Source organism: Mauremys reevesii, linkage group 8 (genome assembly GCF_016161935.1).
Source record: "Mauremys reevesii isolate NIE-2019 linkage group 8, ASM1616193v1, whole genome shotgun sequence".
In the NCBI taxonomy this organism is placed as follows: Eukaryota; Metazoa; Chordata; order Testudines; family Geoemydidae; genus Mauremys; species Mauremys reevesii.
The window spans coordinates 23182393-23205416 of record NC_052630.1 but is presented as its reverse complement, the minus strand read 5'-3'; the positions used below and the strand labels follow the sequence as shown (position 1 = coordinate 23205416).

The 23024-nt window shown below is 42.1% G+C and overlaps 1 protein-coding gene across 6 annotated transcripts in view; it reads left to right on the top strand.

The window, feature by feature from the left end:
* ATP10B (ATPase phospholipid transporting 10B (putative)) overlaps positions 1-23024 on the top strand; it is a 396549-nt gene that overhangs the window by 53114 nt on the left and 320411 nt on the right. Inside the window, exons 2-3 of one of the 6 annotated variants that reach the window (XM_039485878.1) lie at positions 13758-13844; positions 14219-14272. The exons of 3 other annotated variants lie outside the window; for them this stretch is intronic. The gene's annotated coding sequence lies outside the window, so the exon portion shown is untranslated. Of the gene's footprint in view, positions 1-13757; positions 13848-14218; positions 14273-23024 lie in introns of all 6 variants that reach the window. 2 more of the 6 variants (XM_039485881.1, XM_039485882.1) reach the window with 2 other exon arrangements.

Sequence of the window (23024 nt, the reverse complement as noted above, 5' to 3'; positions counted from 1 at the left end):
ATGGTACTACTATGGGGTTTAAGGAGGGTGTTGAAACAGCTAGGAGTGGTTAGCACTTTCAGGGGTGAGCCCTAATTTCCTGTCTTGTCAATGCTGTTACCATATTGTTAGCAAGTTCGCCTGGTCCAGGCAATGTGATATGTGGAGGATAGCTCTAAGGCTCCCTTGCAAGCCCTGGTGTAGGCTATATGCCAGCGATGGAGCTGCAGCTTAATGGACATTTTGGGTGGCACTGTGACTCATAGAAAACTTAGACCCATTGGCTGTCTAAAGTACACTGGAGACCTCAGGGCAGCCAAGGCTCAAGAGGGCACAAAGGTGGCTTCAGGGCCGCCCGGGGGGGGGGCAAGTGGGGCAATTTGCCCCAGGCCCCCAGGAGAGTTTTTCAGGGGCCCTGGAGTGGGGTCTTTCACTCACTCTGGAGGCCCCAGAAAACGGGGTCTTCGGGGCACTTCAGCGGCGGGACCCGGAGCAGAAGGACCCCCCCCCGCCGCTGAATTACCGCTGAAGCGGGGGGCCCCCACCGCCGAAGACCCCAAGCCCCCGGAATCCTCTGGGCGGCCCAGGGTGGCTTAAAGCCACCTTAGCGCTCCCTCTGCACCTCTCGCCTTATGCAGTTCATGAACTTGTCACCACCTAAAGTGATGCAGTGGTTTACGTCATTAACCTCTCCTCTGAAAGCTGAAAGCTAATCAAGGTCAACAGTGAAAGTGAGCGTTGGGGGAGTGGGGGTTACTACTTAGTGTCTATAAAGGAAATTTATTTTCCTATCAGCCTGGTGCATTTGACATTCTCAGGAGAGACTCCAGACTAGAATACAGGGTGTTACAGCTCAAGATTAAATATGTATTGCCAAGGATGTGAAAGGAGCTTGCACTAGTTGCATTATTGATCCTCCATCGTGGGAAGGCCATTTCACTCCAATTTAAACAAAGCTCTTTAATGTCAACGTTAAATATTTTTTTCAGGTTGGAAGATAGTGTAAATAGCTTATGTAGTAGTGTTGAAGAAATCCACTTTTTGTGGCTATTTAGATATTTAAAATAAAACAAAGCAAGTTTTTCTTCTATAGAGCTTTTTTCACCATGACAACCAATGCTTTTCTGTGCCATTTGCACTACAACCCTCTAACCTCTATTTATCAGAGCAGATCTTAAAATGAAAGTTTTAAACGCATAATGCATTTTAAACACTGCATTTGGAAATAAAGCACCATCTCTTTGTCTCAGAGATGCACACTATTGATGAAGGGCCAATTTTACAAGACAACTCTATGATAAGCCACATGATCATCATTAGTATTCAAGGAAGGGCAGGGAAACTTAATTGATCTGTGGAGATCTGAAAATTGGATTGTCACATTCATCAGCTGTGGTGAGTCTTAGCATTTAAATATCTATGGCAGCTCTTGTCAGGCATTTAAAGAGAAGTTACTGCTTTAAAGATGGGTGTGCTTGCAATGAGACACGTAGCTTAGTGTAGCTCAGTGTAGCTCAGTGTTATTGTTTTGTGGCAGCATCTAGGAGCCCAGTAATGGATCAGGGCATCACTGTGCCAGACACATAACAAACGAGGTCCTTGCCTCAAATTGGTTTAATTACAAGTAAAAACAATATCACGGGTCTACAAATAAAATTCTGTGCCCATAAAATATACTGGGACAAGTTTTAGTCTATCATTTTTAAACTGTACTTTTTTATGTTTGGATGCTCATCTGTTGTAGCAGCATGTCAAACTGAGAAACTGAGGATCCAGCTGGATGGCAAATGTGCAGAGCAAATAGAATGTCATGGTCTTAATGGGGGGAGATGCTATTTCTCCAATTGAGTAGTGCTGATTTTATCTGTACCTAGGGTGTACTCAGAAGACTCAGCAGTCCCCTAATAGTCAATTGCTTTATATATTGTATGTGTATGTTGTCTTTTCTCATTGTACAAAACATACTGGAGAAAGATCGTTACTTTGCAGATCCTACTGAGTCTTAAGGAATAGACACTTAAACTACTATTATGTTTCACCTGCCATGTAAATGCCAAAAAATTTGATTGCCTTGCTGAGGCAAATCTGTGAAGCAAAACATTCACTGAAAGCCCTAAAGCTTGTTCATTTCTGTTATCACAACATGATACTGACACATAGTGTTTCAATCAGTTGAGGAAGATTCTAGGCTAATGTGCCTACATATTTTCTTGATCTCCCATACAATATATATATATAGAAAGAGAGAGAGAGAGTTCTGAATACTTGCCTTTATAGAGAATTTTAAAGCTGTTTTATAATATTTCAAATGTGCTTCAGATAACTCTGGGCATGTTTCTATATCTGTTGCATGGGGGTGGGGGGCGGAAAGGTCAGCACTCAAAACAACAAACACCACCTTTAGCTAGCAATTGTGTTAGTTTAATTACCAGAGCATTCTCCTGAGAAAACTAAGGCCCAATTTTTCAAACTTGATTGACTAAAGTTAGTCTACTAAATCCATATGTAGTCCCCTAAATAGAAGAGGCTTGACTTTCAAAAGTGCCAGGTAACACCATTTCCCAATGAAATAAGTGAGGGCTGCATGTGCTCAGGACTAGAACTGAGCAAATAATTGATTTTTTTCAGATCAGTGGCCAAACTGAAAAACCAAAATTCCTTTTGGGTCAAATTAAAATGTTTTCCCCTTCTTGCTGAAACAAAAACTGAAAATAATAATTTGGGGTCAGACAAAACCTTTCCTTTCATCCAAAACACTTTTTTTTTCATTTTATTGTTACATTTGTTTTTACCTTATTTTTTTTAAAAACAAATCTAGCTAAATTTCAGAACAAAGCATCATTTCAAAATGAAAAGTTGAAATGTCACTTAAGTATTGAAATGAGCCATCTGGTCTTGTTTAAAAAACACTTTTTATTTGGCCAAAAATATTTACCACATTCAAATTCAACTCGTGAAAATCTGCCATTTTTGGCAAATGAACTATTCAAACCAAAGAAATGCACCCTGCTCTACCCAGGACCTCAGAAAATTAGGTCATGTCTACTTATGGATAAGGGAACCCACTATTAGGCACCCATGTTTGAAAATATTGGCCAAAATAGTTTTCAACAATTTCCAAAACCCTTTTAAGACCAAGGGATAGTATTGATGATAATACCTAGCTTTTTATATAGCACTCTTCATCAGTCGATCCAAAGTACTTTACAAAAGAAGGAAAATGCATTCACAGAATCTCTGCCTTCTGGCAGAATGACCTTTCTTGAGTCTTTCAGGGGCTGCCAAGCAATGCCTCTGCCCATCTTCAGTGGTAGATGGTCTTTGGTGCTGAGAGCTACTGAATACATGCACTGAGAGCACTATAATTCCAATTTCTGCTGGAGCTGCCACTGTCTCTCCTCCCCCCTTTTGAATATATAGAAAAGGTTGCCAGTCTTCTGAAAAGAACAAGTAAAATGGTTTCTGCTACCTGTACTGACCACACTGGGCAGACTTTGCCAATCAGAAAAAAAAAGCCAGAAGTAATACTTATGACAAATCATATCCAACAAGCCCATCTTGAAAATTTAAAAAACTGAAAGTTGCTATAAGCTTGAGCCTATCTTAACAGCACAAATGCTCCCACAAAATATCAGAAAACTGCTCTAAGTTCTTAATCTGTTCCTGAACATGAAGACAGGCAAATTTCAATGAAAAAAAGCTGTTTGCTATGAATAGTGCACTGAATTGTAACCAGGAAAATAAATCCTCTTACCCCCAACCTCATGACTATTTTGTAACTGCTATTGCTAGTCCGTGGAGTAATTATTTTACAGTAAATACCAAATTAACTCAAGTGCATTATTTCCAATGGAGTTACTGTGTAGTCAACACATTACTATGAATCAATAGATATTTACATGAGATCTCATATTAACTTTATCCTGTTAGCTCCTGATAGCTCTGCAATTAACTCATCTCTCCAATGTATTCAGCATGCTAAAATATTAAGTTGAATAGAGTAAGCTTATAATACACCAATTTGCCAGCCTCCTGCTGCTTGTTTCAGCTTGCTAAATATCTGGGTATTGGAACACCTGGCTGGACTAATTCTTTACTTGCTGGAGTCTGGAAAAAACTGTGGTTTCCTTGGTACATAATCCTTTTCACATCTCCTAATATTTGGCTTCTGCCATTTCTCTTGCGAGATAATACCACATCTTATCAGATCTCACTGTCTAGAACTCTTTTTCCTGGCAGTCAGACTAAATTTTCCTTGCCATAATCTCACATAATTAATTCTAGTTACATTTCTGTGTACCACACTAAATAGTCCATTGCGCTCCTTAATGTTGACATTCTACAGCTATGTATGGCCTGTTACATTGTCCCCTCTTAGTGATCGCTTACCCAGACTAGACATAGTTACATCTTTTAAGTCCTTCTGGCCCTTAAGGAGTTTTTGTTTTCTCTGAAATCCCTCCAGTTTGTCAATATCTTTCTTGCAATGTGGTGCCCAGAAACTAATGCAGTTTTCCAGGTGTCTGAGACTCCCACTAGCTTCATGTAAGGGAAGACTCTTCTCTTTGTGATATGCTGCCCAAAATAGCATTTGGCTTTTTTCCCAGCCACATTACATTGCAAACACATATCCAATTTGCTGTCCACTATCTTCCCTAGCTGCCTTTCAGCATGACTGCTTTCTGGGTTTATTCATCCCATGGAAAATACATCATATTCCCCCAGACATTAAATGAGATTCACCCTGGAAAAATGTAAGCTTTTTTTTTTTTTTTGGCCAGGCATCACACTCAAATTTCAGCTAAATCAACACTGGGATAAGGTGATAAAAGAAACTGATTCTCTGAGCAGTTCAAGATTTTCACTCTGCAAAAGAATAGTTGGGGATTGAGATGAAAGCTGAGGCTTTATTTTTACTTTTCCTGCAAAAATTTCAAGATATGATGAATGAATGAAATGAAAGTTAACAAAACTTTTTTTTAAAGGCTCTGACACACCCTGTTTTTTCCAAGCTGACAGATGCCATTGTTCAGGCATTGTAGTTACTTCACAAAACAAGATTCAAAATATGGCACCATCCCCCGTGAAGTGCTGAGGTTTTTTTTGTTTGGTTAGTGAAATCTATTGATAATGATAATGAGTACCTAGAGTGATCAGCCCACCGTGAAGTATTTTTAGAATCCTCACACTAAGGCAGCAAATGAGACATCAGAAAATGGTAAGGAGGGAGAGGAGGCAAGAAAGGAAGAGAGGGAAGGGGAAAGGAGAGTCCTCCACCCAATATAAAAAGTCATAACACTAAAAAAGCCATGAAGGTTCAGGTATTAACTTTCCTGTAACAGAAAAATTCAAATTGGCAAAGCACTAGTCTTTGTGCCATTAATGTTCGGCATTTCACCCCTCATGACTAGTGCAACTCTAGAGTGTATTTTTGTGCTTAAGTCCACTGCCCGTATTTTCTTGTTGAATCTCCCTAGCTCTCTTTCAGTGACAGACTGATTTCTCTGGGTTTCTAGGCATTTAAAAAATTGTATTCCGTTGCTCCAAAAAGAGTAGGAATTTGCATTTGAAACTGCATTGAAAGGATTAAGCTACAACTGACCAAGATATAACATTTCCGCTTTTTGTGTGCAAGCTATTTTAAATCTAGTAGTGAGAATGAGTCAAATCTATAACTTTCCTATTTGGATGCCTAAAATTTGGCATTAAATTCATACCTGGTTAGCTACATAAGTGGCCTGATTTTCAGAACTTGCTATGTCCATTACTAGTCATTAGATGGGACAAACAGGAGAGGGTTTGCATTTCATCCTCTGCAATAAATCATCAAAACCATTCTTTTAAGTTCATGCCATGCCATGAAGCCTGAATGGCTTTGGCATATATAAGCTTTGGCATATATTTTCTGACTGTATCACAAAAGAATTCAGAGATTTGGAGAATAAAGCTACCATTGCCCTCTGAATGCATAATATAATATTCCTAACTGCTGCTTCCTGCTGCTCCCTCCTGCTTTGTGGATATAGTTATGCCGCTTCTACCTAGGAACGGAACACCAATTTGATTCAAATGACTGGGCCTGAGGCCAATCCACCCATTGTCCGTTTAAGGGTACGTCTACACTACAGGATTATTCCGATTTTACATAAACCGGTTTAGTAAAACAGATTGTATAAAGTCGAGTGCACGCGGCCACACTAAGCACATTAATTCGGTGGTGTGCGTCCACGGTCCGAGGCTAGCATCGATTTCTGGAGCGTTGCACTGTGGGTAGCTATTCCATAGCTATCCCATAGTTCCCGCAGTCTCCCCCGCCTTGGAATTCTGGGTTGAGATCCCAGTGCCTGATGGGGCAAAAATCATTGTCGCGGGTGGTTCTGGGTAAATGTCATCAGTCACTCCTTTCTCTGGGAAAGCAACGGCAGACAATCATTTCACGCCCTTTTTCCCTGGATTGCCCTGGCAGACGCCATAGCATGGCAACCATGGAGCCTGTTTTGCCTCTTGTCACTGTCACCGTATGTGTATTAGATGCCGCTGACAGAGGCGATTCAGCAGCGCTACACAGCAGCATTCATTTGCTTTTGCATGATAGCAGAGATGGTTATCAGCCGTTTTGTACCGTCTGCTGCCATTGTAAATTGGCAATGAGATGACGGTTACCAGTCCTTCTGTAATGTACTGTCTGCTGCTGTCATGGGTGCCCCTGGCTGAGGTCAGCCGGGGGCGCAAAAGACAGAAATGGGAATGACTCCCCACCGAGTCAATCCCTCCTTTATGGTATCTAAAAATAGAATCAGTCCTGCCTAGAGTATGGGGCAAGTGTACTAGAGAACCAGTGTATCAGAGAACCAGAGAGCACAGCCGCTCCGTGTCAGATCCTGCAGAAATGATGAGCTGCATGCCATTCACAGGGGGTGTCCCTGCAACAACCCCACCTGTTGCTTCCCTCCTCCCCCAGCCTTCCTGGGCTACCGTTGCAGTGTCCCCCCATTTGTGTGATGAAGTAATAAAGAATGCAGGAATAAGAAACACTGACTTGTTAGTGAGATAAAATGAGGGGAAGGCAGCCTCCAGCTGCTATGATAGTCCAGACAGGACATTAAGCAGTGTGGGGGAGAGGAGCCCAGCATCCCGCTGCTATGATAGTCCAGGCAGAACAGAATCTTTTCTTTACACATGAAGGGCGGGGGCTGATGGAGCTCAGCCCCCTGTGGCTATGATGAAGACGGTTACCAGCCATTCTGTACCATCTACTGGGAAGCAGTAGCACTCATGGGCTGATGATGAGGACAGATACCAGTCCTTCTGTACTGTACCATCTGCCACAAGGCTGATGATGACGATGGATATCAGTCATATTGTACCATCAGCCACCAAGGAGGAGGGGCGAGGATGCTACAGTTCACTGCCGCAGTATCGCGTCTACCAGCAGCATTCAGTACACATAGGGTGACATTTAAAAGAGTCAAGAGACAATTTTTTTCCCTTTTCCTTCTGGGGTTGCGGGGGGCGGTAAATTGATGAACTATGCCCTGAACTACCCCGGACAATGTGTTTGACCCTACAGGCATTGGGAGCTCAGCCAAGAATGCAAATGCTTTTCGGAGACTGCAGGAACTGTGGGATAGCTTGAGTCCTCAGTCCCAGCTCCCTCCCTCCATGAGCGTCCATTTGATTCTTTGGCTTTCCGTTACGCTTGTCACGCAGCACTGTGCTGAGTCCCTGCTGTGGCCTCTGTCTGGAGATTTTTTTAAAATGCTTTGAAATTTCGTCTTCTGTAACGGAGCTCTGATAGAACAGATTTGTCTGCCCATACAGCGATCACATCCATACGGTCCATGCTGGAGCTCTTTTTGGATTTGGGACTGCATCGCCACCTGTGCTGATCGGAGCTCCACGCTGGGCAAACAGGAAATGATATTCAAAAGTTTGCGGGTCTTTTCCTGTCTACCTGGCCACTGCATCCGAGTTCAGATTGCTGTCCAGAGCGGTCACAGTGGTGCACTGTGGGATACCGCCCGGAGGCCAATACCGTCGATTTGCGGCCACACTAACCCTAATCCGATATGGTAATACCGATATTAGCGCTACTCCTCTCGTTGGGGAGGAGTACAGAAACCAGTTTAAAGAGCCTTTTATATCGATATAAAGAGCCTCTTAGTGTGGATGGGTGCAGCGTTAAATCAGTTTAATGCTCCTAAAATTGGTTTAAACGCGTAGTGTAGATCAGGCCTAAGACTTTGTATCATACTGCACTTATTGATTTTTTTGGGGACATGTTCCGACTTTCTCTGCAAAGGTATGGAAAAGCTTGTTGTTTTTTCTACCATCAGCAAGCTGGTATAATTCTTTGAATTCTTCATGAATTCCAGGGCCTTGGCCTTTTCTTTTTACTATTATGGGCCCTGAGTATGAAGAAAGCAAGGGTGCAGTCCTTCAGTTATTATTGCATTGTGATATGATCCCATCACATTACCAAATGACTTGCTTGCTTTTTTAAAGGAATTACTGGAGAAAAGAAACAGAGGGGGAGATATTATATAATAGACAAAGTGTAGCAGTGGTTTAATATTGGATATTGTCTCATGGGTACTCAGGGTACCTTGGGTTTGAACCAAAGGCCAATTAAGTCAATGGGAGTCCTTGTTTTGGGGAGGGGTTTTCAGTGGGCTTGGGATCATTGTAGGAAAATGGACTCCACAGTAATCTAACTAGATCGAGGTCGTTTAATTGACATAACCTTAATTCCTCTCACCCCTCCTAGAACACACAATGGGAGTATTATCTAATAGCTAGAGATGGAGACTGCAAATTAGGACTCCTGGATTCTAGTCCTCTAGTCTGAGACCTGTAACTTTCTGTGCCCAGTTTCCTCACCTGTAGAGTGAGTCACTATATATTTATAACTTGCACCATGTAATATCCTGGTGAGGTAATTAATTTGTTTATAAAATGCTTTCAACCTGTGTTCCGAATCTGGACCTCAGTTTTCATTGCTTTATACCTTATGGAGTCACTTACAGTGGTGCAAAGTGGGTGTAAAATACACTCATTCTGATTTGGCAGTGTTTTGCTCCCACTTTGCACTGGCATAAATGACTGCACGAGATGCAAGGCTGTGGAGAATTAGGCTCCTGATTATTTATAATCCTATATGCGCCCTGATTCATATCCTTTCAGGGCATCTTTCTGCAGTGGCATGTCTAAGCAAATACCCAACTAACCAGATTGCCAGAAGATGCAACAATTGTCGGGGGCATGGGGATGCCGTTGACAGGTCATCCTCTCCAATCTATAACTCTAGAATTTAAATATTTGGATTTTAAAAAACAAAATGAGCTATTGGTTGCAGAGCTCTGAATTTGCTTCGATGACCCTTTGTTACTCCATGGCTTTCACTGTCTTAGGGACACCAGCTGCAGAATTCAGAATTAGGAATACAACATAAAAGCACCACTATATATATTATTGGTGATCCCAGCATAAGGGAAACAAATGTGTGTATATCAGCCACTGAACTTTATAATGGTACAGTATGTCTGTAAAACAGGGGTTCCAGTAGTTGCTCAGCCTGCACAAACACAATGTAAAGCCAGGTCGCTGGAGCCTGAACCTGAATTGCTTGCAATGTTAATTCTTTTAACCCCTTTCATACAATGAGCTCTAATGTTGGTAAAGCACTTCATGAGCTAAGGGTTTGTCTGCAGGAGCACTTAGTTTGTGGCAAGCTGGGGTGTAAATCTACCCTGCACCCTGTGTATATGGACCCAGCTGATGTGCACCACAGTTCCTTAGTGTGCTTTGACCTACTCACCTTTCAAAACAGGATAGGTCAAAGCACACCAAAGAACTGGTAGCACACATCAGTGTATGACATGCTAACAAGGGACAGATTTACACCTCAGCTTCCCACAAATTAAGTGTTTCTGCAGACAAGTCCTAAACCTCTCAATACACCCATTAGTATCTCTATCACCAGTTTAAAGATGAGGAAACTGGAACACACAGAGAGGTTAAATAACTGGCCCAACAGGTCCATGGCAGACCAGGAAACGAAGCCCAGGAGTCATGCCTACCACTCTCCAGCTCTATAACTATATACTGCTTGATTGGATATTTTTCTAATCTAACATTCTAAATTATATCTAAAGACAAATATTTACATGCATGTCATACTAAACCAGACACCACATTTTGTAGAAGAATGGGACTTTCAGCATTCTGGTGTTCAGACTATAGTGTCTGGTTTGCTGCCCTGTTTTCTTTGCTATAATAATGTTGTTAATGTAGCAGTATTGAATATGGGTGACAGCTCTGACCTGCTGCAGCAAGATCAATAGACATTTCTTCCCCACAAAGCAGCAGCTAGTACTAGTATGTATTCAAAGCTGCGACAAGAGACACTAAGGTAACAGTCAGATAACACTGCAGCACCTGAAACTCCAATGCACTGATGTAAACACCCTCGACTCCAGTTGACTTCACTGGAATTTGAGGGTGCTCAGGATCTCACAGGAATAGGCCCTTTCTGCAAACAAATGTAAAAAATGTATGGTCACTTTTATCACATCAGCTGGTAAATCAATTTTTCTGCTCTGCCTTCAAGTATACTGTTTCCCTTGTCCAGAAGAAATCCTCACGTGACTCTACTTGGTCCAACTTTTCCCACATCATCTTCCTCCCATTTATCATCAAGCTCCTTGAAGCAAGCTCTCAGTTCCCAGTGTCTTCACTAATTCTCCAATTCTATCCTAACAGCTGGTTAAATCTTCTCCAGTCTGACTTCTTTCTAGATCTCTCTGGACTGGAGGACAACAATTCTGTTTTATGGCAAATTTTGAGGTTTCAGAATTTGTTTTTGTTCACATTGGAGACTAAATCTTAAGTCTCAAGTCACAAGTCTCTGCTCTGCTTGATTCAAAGTGATCTGGGATGAAAAGCTCCACTTGATTCAGATCATAGTAGGGTTCACCCACAGGCCAGTGGCACAACCACCAGTCTGTTGAGTATGAGTCTCTCTCTCTCTCTCTCTCAGAAAGACCTGTACCCAAAAATCCTTCCTGACAAAAGCTTTGTTAAAACAGACACATCTTTGAAACACTCTGGTTTCAACAAAACAGCATATCTTGACAAACATTCATTTTTTGTCAAGCTTTCTGATCATCTCTGCTTCTGCCCGTTACACTCCACCAAAACAGATTTCAGAAAAGTCACTAATGACCTATTCCATCTCAAGCCTAAAGGTCTCTTCTCAACACTCATTTGCTTCAATCTCTCTGCTTCCTGTGACACCAATGACCTTACCCTTCTTCTTGAGTTCCTTTTTTCAGTGGCTCTCCGCCTATCTTGTTAACCAATTCACGGCTACATCAGAGCCATCAGAAACAGTCACCATTGCTCTATTAAAAAAAATTCAATGTCTGAAGGAAAGCAGACCTCGGTCAAACTATACACACAGCCAAAGAACTTCCAGGTCAGGGTGCAAGAGAGGAGGCTTCAAAGCAAGCTGTCCCTATGGGGAACACTATTGCAGTAATCTTAAATTGACGTATCTACTATTCTAACTTAATGACTGATCTACATTACCGTGAAGCAAAGAAGTAGGATTATTCCTAACTTGGGTAGTGGTGGGGAGTAGTCTGTAAACTTGGCAACATCACTGTTAGGAGTTTCTAACCTGTGTTGTGAACCTGAGTGCATGAACTATGCTTCTGACACTTCTACTGGAAAAGTTTTGTGTTTCCAGCTCCTCCCTAATTGCTCAAAGTAGTAGTCCCTTGTGTTGGGACCTGGTTTTACCACCCTGTTTGATGCTGATGGCAAACAATCAAAACCAGAAATATGATATTTGGACTAAAGCTGTTGGCAAGGATTTTATTAATTTCTTCTCTGGCTTCTTTTTTCTTCTTTACTTTCTCTTTTTTCACTTCCTGAAAGAGTGTGTTTAATAAAATTAAATAATAATAATAATAATAATGATAATTAATAAAAACATTGGCTGCATCCTTTAGTACAGAACATTTACCTTAAAGAATGGCTTTCCAATACACATTCAAGGCTGACATTGGGATGTTATGATACATTAGTCAATACTCTAGCATGTCATAAAGGGATATTTCATTATAATATAATGTATTCTGTCAAATTTAAGATGCCAAAAAGATAAAAAGGGTTTCATTGCAGGGAAAGCTTGAATCCTAAGGATTGAATGTAGTAACGCATCCACTGAACTGCTCTATAAGCTTTTATTCTGGATGGTTGTAACCCAAGAATTAAGACAAGTCACTAGAAGATAATCCACATACTCCTGTCAGGCAGGGGGGAAAGATGCCTATTTCAGTCCGGCTTGTCATATGTAAAGTGAGTATTGGATCATTCACAATGAAGGCCCATTTACCATCTGAGCAAAATGCTAACTAATAGATTATGGGGGCTGGAGGAAAGGACAAGAACAGCAGGGGTTATCCTGTTTTGGGGTAAGAATGAACTTTTGAAACTATCACTGGGGTGCAAACGAATACCCAGATGTTCCTTCAATCTGTGAGGACAAGCCACCAATGGGCTTGATTTTATGAGACAGAATCTCACCCAAATTGGCTGAAAACGTTGGGGAAAAGGACTTAAGGAATGCCTTTTTACTTAAGTTTAGGATATAGAAAGCATGTTATGATTGTTTTATATGTAGCCATTTGTTTCCAGTATGCTTATTTTCTGTCACTTGAATCTATGTTCTTTGATGATGAACTTATTCTTGTTTTCAATACATATGTAAAATATGTGCTGTGTTAAAATGTTGATCCTGAGTTGAAGTTTACAACTTGGGGTGTACTATTTCTTTGGGAATAACAGATCTAATAGTTCTGTGAGTGTTCAGTGGAACAGGGACTGAGCACGAGGGAAGCTTGGAGGGCTTGGGTTGGTGTGCACCAATCATTAACCTGTACAGAGAGAGATCAAGGCCTGTGGAGGCCTAGAAGGCAATGGGATTGTGTTGCCAGAGGTTGGTGATTTCAGGGAGCTGATCTACTGCAGGTACAGACAAGACTTCATACTAAGATGGTGATGAGGTACCTAACAACCCTGCATACACTGGGGAAGCGTATCAGTGGTAACATTTGTCATTCCACCTATTCTTATGGTATCTGAGAACCTATATGGTATGAGTACAGTTACAGTGGTCACCCTTAAAATATGCTTTAAATACATATGATTACTTCAGTGTTAGCATAACATAGCAATCACTGCAATCTGCAGGGCCGGCTTTAGGCCGATTTCCCCGAATCGGGCCCCATGCCCACGCCAAAGAGGGCCTAAGAGGGCCTCGCGCTCTAAAGAAGAGCGGTTTACCTAGGCGCCTTTTTAATTTTTACTTACCCGGCAGTATTTCGGCGGCGGGTCCTTCAGTGCTGCCGAAGACTCGGAGCGAGTGAAGGACCCGCTGCCGAAGTGCTGCCCAAGACCCGGAGCGCTGCCGGGTGCGTCATCCCTGCTGGGGCCCCATCGAAACTATTCGAATCGGGCCCCGCACTTCCTAAAGCCGGCCCTGGCAATCTAACTAATTGGCTGCAACCTTTGCACCTAGCAGTACTATAGGGAATGCCCACGAAAGCTTATGCTCAAATAAATTTATTAGTCTCTAAGGTGACACAAGTACTCCTCGTTTTTTTGCTGATACGGACTAACACGGCTGCTACTCTGAAACCAGGAAATAGTGTGATACATTATCTAAGGCTCTGTCAATTTTTAAGAGTGACTATTTTATTTCTTCTTTTTAGATGGTCTGAAAATGAACCTCCATGAGAGCAGAGCTTAGCTGTCTATTGAATCTCGCTCAGAATCATGTGGAACATGTCTCTAAAAAGGTTGTTTTATTTAAGGCACCATCAAAGATGTGGTAATAAGGTCATTAAGGAGTTGGCGCATATTTCACTAGTTCTTCCCATTGTGGAATATACTTCTCAGCTCCTGCAAATGCATTTTTAATTAATGAATTTGAGGCCAGTCAAAGGAAATCTGTTGTATTTATTACAAGTAGGTAGGCCAAACTGAACCAACTATTCAAATCCTGGTGGGCCTGAACTGTGTTTCCCTGGAGGTTATACAGACTGAAAATTATAATTTCTTGTGTCAATTTATCTGGTATTGATATAACTAAATATATTGACAGACCAACTTATTTCCATGAGGCTGGATTTTAAGATATTGAATTATAAATGTCTTTCTAATTGTTTTGAAGGATTATTTATTTCCTTGGACCACTACAGAATGGATAATTTATTGCCTGACATGGGTAATTATACTAATCATGTTCATTTTTGTAACTTGTTCAATAGTTATTTACTGTCATCTACTGAATAATCAATTACACTGATAATTGCTTTAAAAATGGTTTATTCTGAGACTGCTTGCTATTTCAGTCAAAATTCAAATTTGGAGTGTAAAAAAATCTGGGGCGGGGGATGGGGAAGGCATGGTAATATATCCATATATCTATATAATATAATTTTTGTTGTCCTTCCTTCTACATTTTCTAATTTTAATATATCTTTGAAACCAGAACTCCCTACAATGTTCAAGGTGTGGGCATGCCATGGTCTTATATAGTGGCATTGTGATATTTTGTGTCGTCTTATCTACCCCTTTCCTAATGGTTCACTTTTTTGGCCTCCAGGATCTCTCTCCTATCTTTCCCTATGTCATTGGTACCTACATGAACCACAACCACCAGCTCTTCCCTGGCACTGCAAATAAGTTTATCTAGCTGTCTTGAGAAGTCTGCAACCTTTGCACCTAGCAGGCAATTGACCACATGGTTCTTCCATTCACCACAACTATCTATATTTTTAATAATTGAATCCTCCATTACTATTACCATTCTCTTCCTAATAACTAGGTTTCCCTCCCTTGGGAGAGTATCCTCAGTGTGAGAGGGGATACTATGACATCATTTGGAAGCAGGGACCCCAACTTTGGGAGCTTTTCCCTCTGCTCCAGCTTGATTTTCTCCTTCCCCAAGACTTTCATCCTCCTCAACAGCACAGGTTTCAGACTGGGGTTTGGACTGCTTTGTCCCCCGTAATGGCTTGTCTATGTACCTCTGTCTCTTAGTTCCTCCAGTTGGGCCGTACTGGTCTCAAGAGACTGTACTGTCTCCGAGGGCCATGAGTTGTTTGCACCAAATGCACACACATGCCACCTGCCCACAAGGCAGGTAATAGTACATGTTGCATTCAGCACAATCAACAGCATAGCCACTGCTGGACTTCTGCCTGCATTATTTTTACTCTTGCACGATTGTTTGTTTTTTGGGAGCATTTATTGGCCTACATTTAGAGAATGTTTGTTAGGTGTATCTGGCTCTCAATCTCCCTCTCAAAACTCCCATTTGCCAGCTCCTTTGGTCTCTTAGGGGCTGGCTTTTTAAACCCTTGTTCCCCCAGAGTTAGCCCCACCCTCTTATTGAGGGATCTTACATGAAATAGGGATCAAAGGATGTCAGGCTAGAGACTCATTAGGAAGCTCTCAGCCTTACCTAGCAGACCTCTAGGCTCAGTACATAGCCCCCTTCCCTTAACAGACCTCGCTATAAACTTTAAGCAGACACACAAACAAATGAATGTAGCAGAAACCTAATGAACTCATCCCAAGGGTCATGTACTTGCGCCTCCTTCACCTCGAGAGCTCCCTTGCAAAACTCCCCTATTTGTTGCTCCAGTTTGATAGCTTAGTCCACACAGCCTGAGTTAGGTACCTAGGATCCCTATACAACCAATGGGGAGACATTGGTGCTTTATAATGCAATCTACAAATGGCAGGATGCCAGGCAGGGAGCTGCTTAAGCTAACCAACAGGGGTGTACACTAAACTCCAGGCCTCTCAGAGAGGGAGGCACTTAGGTCTAGGCTGCAGGGAGGCTTATGTCTCTGCTAGCGATCCATGCATTGGAACCTGCTGCCGGGAGTCAGGCAACGTTAGAGGGCTTTCCTTTCACCCTCTCCCCTGGTTCTTGTCACACCTACAGAAAGCAGAAAACCGTAAGTCCAAAGCGCAGGCAATTCAATGTTTATTGGGGTTAGTTCCAAGCAAGCATATTCATAGCTCTACATGCCAGCAGAGTCTGTTTCCCAGTGTTTCGTTCCTAGCTCTTACACTGCAGAGCATTCACCCTGTGTCCCCCTTCCCAGTTCTGACGCCACAGAGCCTTGCCTGTGTCCCCATTCTCAATTCCCACTTCCTCCTCCTTAGCAGGCCCAAAGAGACCTGCAGTGCACGCCCCTAGTCACACCCCTTACAACTTATGGTCCTGTTCTGTTTTTGAGGGTCGTGAGTTGGGGTCTTCGTCCCACCCCTTTTGTACCCCATGGGAGGGGTAATGAGTGAGGTTGTGTTCTGGCCAAGGCCAGGCCTTTCTTCGGCTTTTAGTGTTTCGTATGCCTGCCCCCGCCCCCAACCCATCTTGCCCCTCCTAACTGGTTGCTTGAGCTTGCCTTGCGATAAGAAGTTGAGGCAGGCTTTGAGTGTGCACTCATATATTACATTCCCACCATGTCCAGTAACACTTTAGCTGTATCTCTTACCTTTTCCCGTTGGACTAGAAGCCCCATTTGGTTGTGGGAAATGCAACACATAGTCTCTTTGTTTATTTTTCTTCACACATTAGTATCACACATAAAACCCAAAATTCTATCTCAGGCTGACAAACATGGGCATCCAAGACATTTCATGCAGGGATGAGTTAAACACCTACCTCACTCCACTCAAAACCAGTTGGAGGAGGAAGGTGGGGGTGCCACAATCCCAATTATAACTTGGGTTAAAGCTCTTAGCTGGGATGTGGGAGACCCAAGTTCAATTCCTCCCCTCTCAGCCAGAGGAGAAGAGAGGATTTGAACAGGGGTCTTTCTCCTTCTCTGTCGGGGGGGAGGAATTGAAGCCATGGGCTAAAAGTTATACGGTCGCTGAAGGTACCACCTTCTCCTTTGGCCAGATTTTGAATGGGTCCCAATTCAATAGCCATGCTCAGAGGCCACCTGCTGGCTCAGGCTCCATACACAACTCAGGCAAACAAATGCTTATCTTCCCCAGTTCATGAATCGCTCTGGGGGTTAGTGGGGATAGGTGTCTGGATGCCTAGAGCGAGGCAGTTGAATGCATACCCAAAGGCAGAAACACAGGTGCCAAGCAAGTTTAGTTGCCCTGCAGCATTCAGTGGAAGTTTTGTGGAACTTAAGACGAGGACTTAGATGGCTAAACCTGAGAGTTAAGCACCTAGATCTGTGGTTTAGGCATCTAGGTGCCTTTGTGCATCCTATCCTAAGTGACTATCTCACGTAGTTTCTAGTAGGATTTTAAAAAGAACCTATGTACATCCTTAGGCACCTAAATATTTTTGTAAACTTGGCCTTTAAATTCCAATAGCTGTAAAAGACAGCAGGCAAATATTTATTTAAGAAATATACTTATCTGTGCATGGTTGTGAAATGCTTTGAAAGAATAAAACATTTCAGCCAGACCATTGGACATTGTCAGTGCTTTGAAAAGTGCATCTATTTGGCTATGTTGCTTTTCTGTCAATTTGCTTAAAAGGAGAAAAGGGGAGAGTCAATTATGACTGAGAAGTACTAATGATGTAGATAGCAGATGAGTTCCCATTAAGTTTTTAAACTCTAATTTGAAATAATTGTATGCAAGAAACAGTCATTTCTTCTTCTCTAAGGCATCTCACTTTTCTCAGCACTTGTCAGACACACCAACTGTGACTCTAGAAGATATAACTATTTGTTCTTTGGTGATGAAATAAGCTCCTGGTATAAAAATGGTACAGGTTGTTAAGTGACAAGTTTTGCCATTTGTCTCCTTCGTACCTGGCTAATGACCTATGACAGAAATATCAGAGCACAGTGATAATGAGATACAGGGATATAATATGACATGATTCAGACTTTACACTGAGGGCTTCAGTAATGTGGTTTATCATCTTCACTGCTGAAGATCGTCACTGAAAGGGATTTGCTGTCCAAATAAATTAGTTTTGGGTGTCATACAATTTACAAAGCTCTAAATGTGTTGGCTGGCCCATGATCTGTAAAATCTAATCCCAGAATAGTTAACATACATAACATACTGAAAGGTATCATTCAAAATCATGTTTGATTAAACCTGCCCGTAAAGCAGAGGGCTTCTTGACTTGATAGAATGCTTGGGATAAACAGTCATTCTGTGAGATATGCTATGAGGTAACCAGATGACACTGTTCTTGATTTTAGAATATATCTCATTGCATGTTATTTAGTACCTACCACTTTCAGCTTTTCAGCTCTTAAAAGCTTACAAAAAAAGCAGACATGGTCAGTACCTGAACGAATGGCCTTCCAAAGAAGGTGATGTACTGATGGTTACTGGATTGGTATCTCGATGGGGAGTAACCTTCTGTCTCAGTTCAGCACTCTGTAGGAGGGTACTGGTGTCTCTAGAAGTACCAGACTACATGTTAAGGGATATTTTGTCTATTGTGAGGACTTCTCAGAAATGGGGTAGGGGATTTAACCCCAGTGTTTTTAAATAAGTGTTAAGCTTGCTTCAAATGGCACACCTGTCCTATAGCATCCCCTGGTGGTCAGTGTGGCTCTGCTGAGGCCTACCTCAGTCTCTCCTTCACTCAGAGCCCCTTAAAAAAAAGTCTACAAAGGCCATATATTCTAATCATTCCCCCTCTGAGGTCCAGCTTTGAAGGACATAAATCCACACCGTGTAGAGGTCAAGCATAGGAGTGTATTACACACAGCGCTGGTGGAGTCTCACCTTGCTTATTAGGCTCAGAGACACTGTCAATCAATTGATTACAATAGAATATATAGATTTTTCATGGGCAGGGGAAAGTGACAGGGTAGGCAGTTCCACACCCCAGGATAGGTTTTGCAGCAAGACAAGATAGCACATTAGCCAATGGTTAACAGGTTACATAATGTCTCCGCCCAGGGTCTCAAGTTAGCAAATTAACATTTAATTAATACTTTGATAAAATGTTATTAGTATAAAATATATATATATTAAATTCTGATTTAGGGTCCACAGGAATGGAGCAACTCCTTTGATTGTCCAACAGGTACATTCCTAGGGGTTAAAGCAATGAAACAGTGAAAGTATATGGCAATAAAGATTGTCTCCTTTATGTCTTAAGGCAGGCATTGGTCCCTGGGAACGGAGGTGGAAGGATGCCATATCTTATACTAACATGTGCCAACTTTTCATAAACTCAAGGTTGGATCTGTGGAAAGAATGTTTCCCTACAGGAGAAACACAATAGGAACAGGGATCCTTTGTTCAATTTGAAACATAATTATTCAGTTATTGCTTTAACATCTAGCATTTTTACTGACCAAGCATATCTTTAGCAGAGGCAATGTTATCTTGTTTACCCCCAGCTTTCTCTTAGCTGATTACTGTTTGCTAGGCCTCTGGTCTCTTGACCAAACCCTAGACTTTGGGTCTGGAAAAGAGCTGGCACAATCCATATACCAGGTTGTTATATAAAATGCATATGAATTTTAACCCTTCAAGCTTACTAAGACTTTGCACTAAGTCTTTCAAAAATAGAGCTCAGACCTGCAAAGTCTTCATTCTAATTTCTACTGAGTCTTGCTGACTCAGACCCCACTGGGAGTTTCCTTACACTCCATAGTGTCAGCAAGCAACTGCAACAACCATCTACAGCTGCTCCCCGTTTTTATAAGGCCCAGGTGTCTTCCCTTAAGCACCCCGGGCAGCAGGTAACCAGTCCAGGTGCACTAGACTGTACTCACTTTTAAAGGGTCCAATCATCTTGTGACACTAGCCTAATGCCCAATGGTGCTGGAATTAGGGCTTCTGGAGGTGGGTGCTCTGCACCCCCTGGCTTGTGGTAGTAATAACCAAACACCAAATACATGGATTCCATCAGCACCCCCACATTTAAAAATCATTCCAGCACCTCTGCTAATGCCTGATTTAAATCACAACATAAATTCTCACCTTCCCATCTCTATCCCTACTCTGTAATGGCTGCTGCATTCTGTTCCAGAGCTGACTGCACTTGAATAGTTGTGAAATGATTCTGCTATCTGACTTTTATAGTGCACCTGGAGATAGTGTGTGTATGATAAGTCTTATTTCAATGCAAATTTAGGCAGACACGGGCAAGGTTTAGGAGCCTGTAATTTGACCTAACTGTTGTTTTCACGTCTGTTTATAAAGCCCTCATAATTCTTTCTATATAGGCATTGTTTCCTAGGGAGATAATGAATGTTCATTTTTCTAGTAAACAAACAAAAATGCAAGCATTCTACCCTCATGCACTGCTCTATCAGTGTTTTTTGTTCTATACCATAGGCCAGATTCTCACTTGGTGTAAGCCAGCAGAACTCTATTGAAGTCACCTGAGATATGCTGATGTATGTCATTTGAGACTCTGGCCTCATATGTTACAATACTTAGGCGCCAAATTAATGGCAATGTGGTGGGGAATGTTAGCCTTAGCTCTATCTATTTGTGCCATTACCTTACCACAAACATAGACGTTCTAGTTTAATTCACTGGCTGTTTATTCTGTAAAGCAAACAGGTGCAAAAGAAAGAAATGTATATACTGTAGTTTATACACTGTACAAAAAATTACTTAAGAGAAAAAGCATGTGCCTATCTCAGGTAACTATGAAATTAATAGGTAAAACAAAACACAACAAAACAACACACACACACGCGCACAAACTGGTAAACTATATGATAAGCCAAAGCAGCTTCTCAGAATCCTTTCTGGCAGTTGCACGGTTGCACTCAGTGATTTCCCTACACCCCCCCTGAATTTTCCCAACACCCCCCCTAGTTTTGTGAGCTAGTTACATACCAATTTAGTGACTGTTTGGAAATCTGAATTTAAACTGAAACATTAATACACACTTTAAAAGCTTATATAGTGTATGATAAAATATGTGTATCTGAAAAAGTATAATAGATTTGAAAAGTATGAACATAGACTAGCTTCCTTGCTTCCTTATACAGCTGTTTTTTATGATGTCAGTGCATTCATTTCGGTGATGTTGGCCAACCTAATAATTTCAAATGCTGATTTGTAAGCAAAGTCTAAGGCTATGGCTACACTTGCACTTCAAAGTGCTGCCGCGGCAGCGCTTTGAAGCGCTAAGTGTAGTCAAAGCGCCAGCGCTGGGAGAGAGCTCTCCCAGCGCTGTCTGTACTCCACCTCCCTGTGGGGAATAACGTACAGCGGGCTTTGACCACACTGGCGCTTTGCAGTGCCGCAATTTGCAGCGCTGGAGAGGGTGTGTTTTCACACCCTGCTGCAGCGCTGCAAATTTGCAAGTGTAGCCATGGCCTAAATGAGCTCTCCCTGACAGCTAGTGATGAGCTGGGGGCTAAGGCTTCAGGGCCAGATTATATTTACATTCACACCTAATCTACCTAGGTATCCAGCAAACAGAGCTGTGTTGTCCAAGTGATAGATTTTGGCTGGGGTTGGATTACAAACCACTTGAATGTGGGGGGAAAAGGGATGAAATGTTGTTCTTATTGTATGAGTAAAGGGCAGTAGAACTGTGCTTAGCCTGTGATGATTTGAAGGCATCAAGAGAGAGGGTGGGGACCTGTCCCTCTCCACTGTTTAAAGACAGAGCTGATTAGGCTCCAATAGATAGTCTTTTGTTCTGTTAAGTGACCACTGCAGCTGAAATCACTGACAATCAGGTCTAAGTGCTTAGTCCTGTTGTGGGGACAGTGTTCCTGTGGGTACAGTGTTTTTGTATAAGAGACAGCCCAGACTGCACTAGCAGTGAGGTTCCCGCACTGAGAGCTCAGCTGAAATCACTGAGAGCTGGTGGAACCTCAAGAGACCAACTCACAGAGGTCACAGTGGTAGGTGACAGCAGAAGGTGACTGTGCAGGGCCATTGGCAAACAGAGCGGTGGAGTGAACGATGGCACAACGAACAGCCGTGGCCAGAGCAAACTGTGCCTTTTTGTCCCCCACCTGGAAGGTGTACTCACGTGAAAGCACCTCTGAACTCTGAGTCTCCACTGACTAAGGACAACACCAGTGAGTGGAGTGGTGGAGGGAAAAGTGAGGGGCATGTTAAATAAACATTTGTTTGTTGGACTATATTTTAGTCACTTTGCTCCAGAATGCTGGATTTGTGACTGGGAATGGAAACTTATATAAATATGTTTCCCAGTAGGCCAAGATTTTTAAAATGCAGTATTTGCCAAGGTTGTTATCTCACATTGTTGCTATCTTGGGAGGTCATTATATTGGGGAGTTTCTGTACTAAACATTTTTATTATAATTAATTTTTACATAAGAATGGTCATACTGGGTCAGACCCATGGTCCATCTAGCCCAGTACCCTGTCTTACAACAGTGGTCAAGGCCAGGTGCTTCAGAGGGAATGAATAGAACAGGGAATCATCAAGTGATCCATCCCCTGTTGCCCATTCCCAGCCTCTGGCAAACAGGCTAGGGACACTCAGAGCATGGCGTTGCATCCCTCTCATCCTGGCTAATAGCCACAGATGGACCTGTTCTCCAGGAATTTATCTAGTTCTTTTTAAAATCCTGTTATAGTTTTGGTCTTCACAGCATCCCCTGGCAAAGAGTTCCCTGGGTTGACTTTATATTGTGTGAAGAAATACTTTCTTTTGTTTTTTTAAAATCTGCTGCCTATTAATTTCATTGGGTGACTGCTAGTTCTTGTGTTATGTGAAGAATTAAATAAAATTTCCTTATTCACTTTCTTCGCACCAGTCAAGATTTTGTAGGCCTCTATCATATCCCCATTAGTCATCTCTTTTCTAAGCTGAAAATTCCCAGTCACTTTAATCTCTCCTCCTGTTTCATACCCCTCATCATTTTAGTTGCCCATCTCTGTACCTTTTCCAATTCCAATATATATATTTTTAGGATGAGTGACCAGATCTACCCACACTATTCAAGGTGTGCACATACCATGGATTTATATAGAGGCAATATGATATTTTCTGTCTTATTATCTATCCCTTT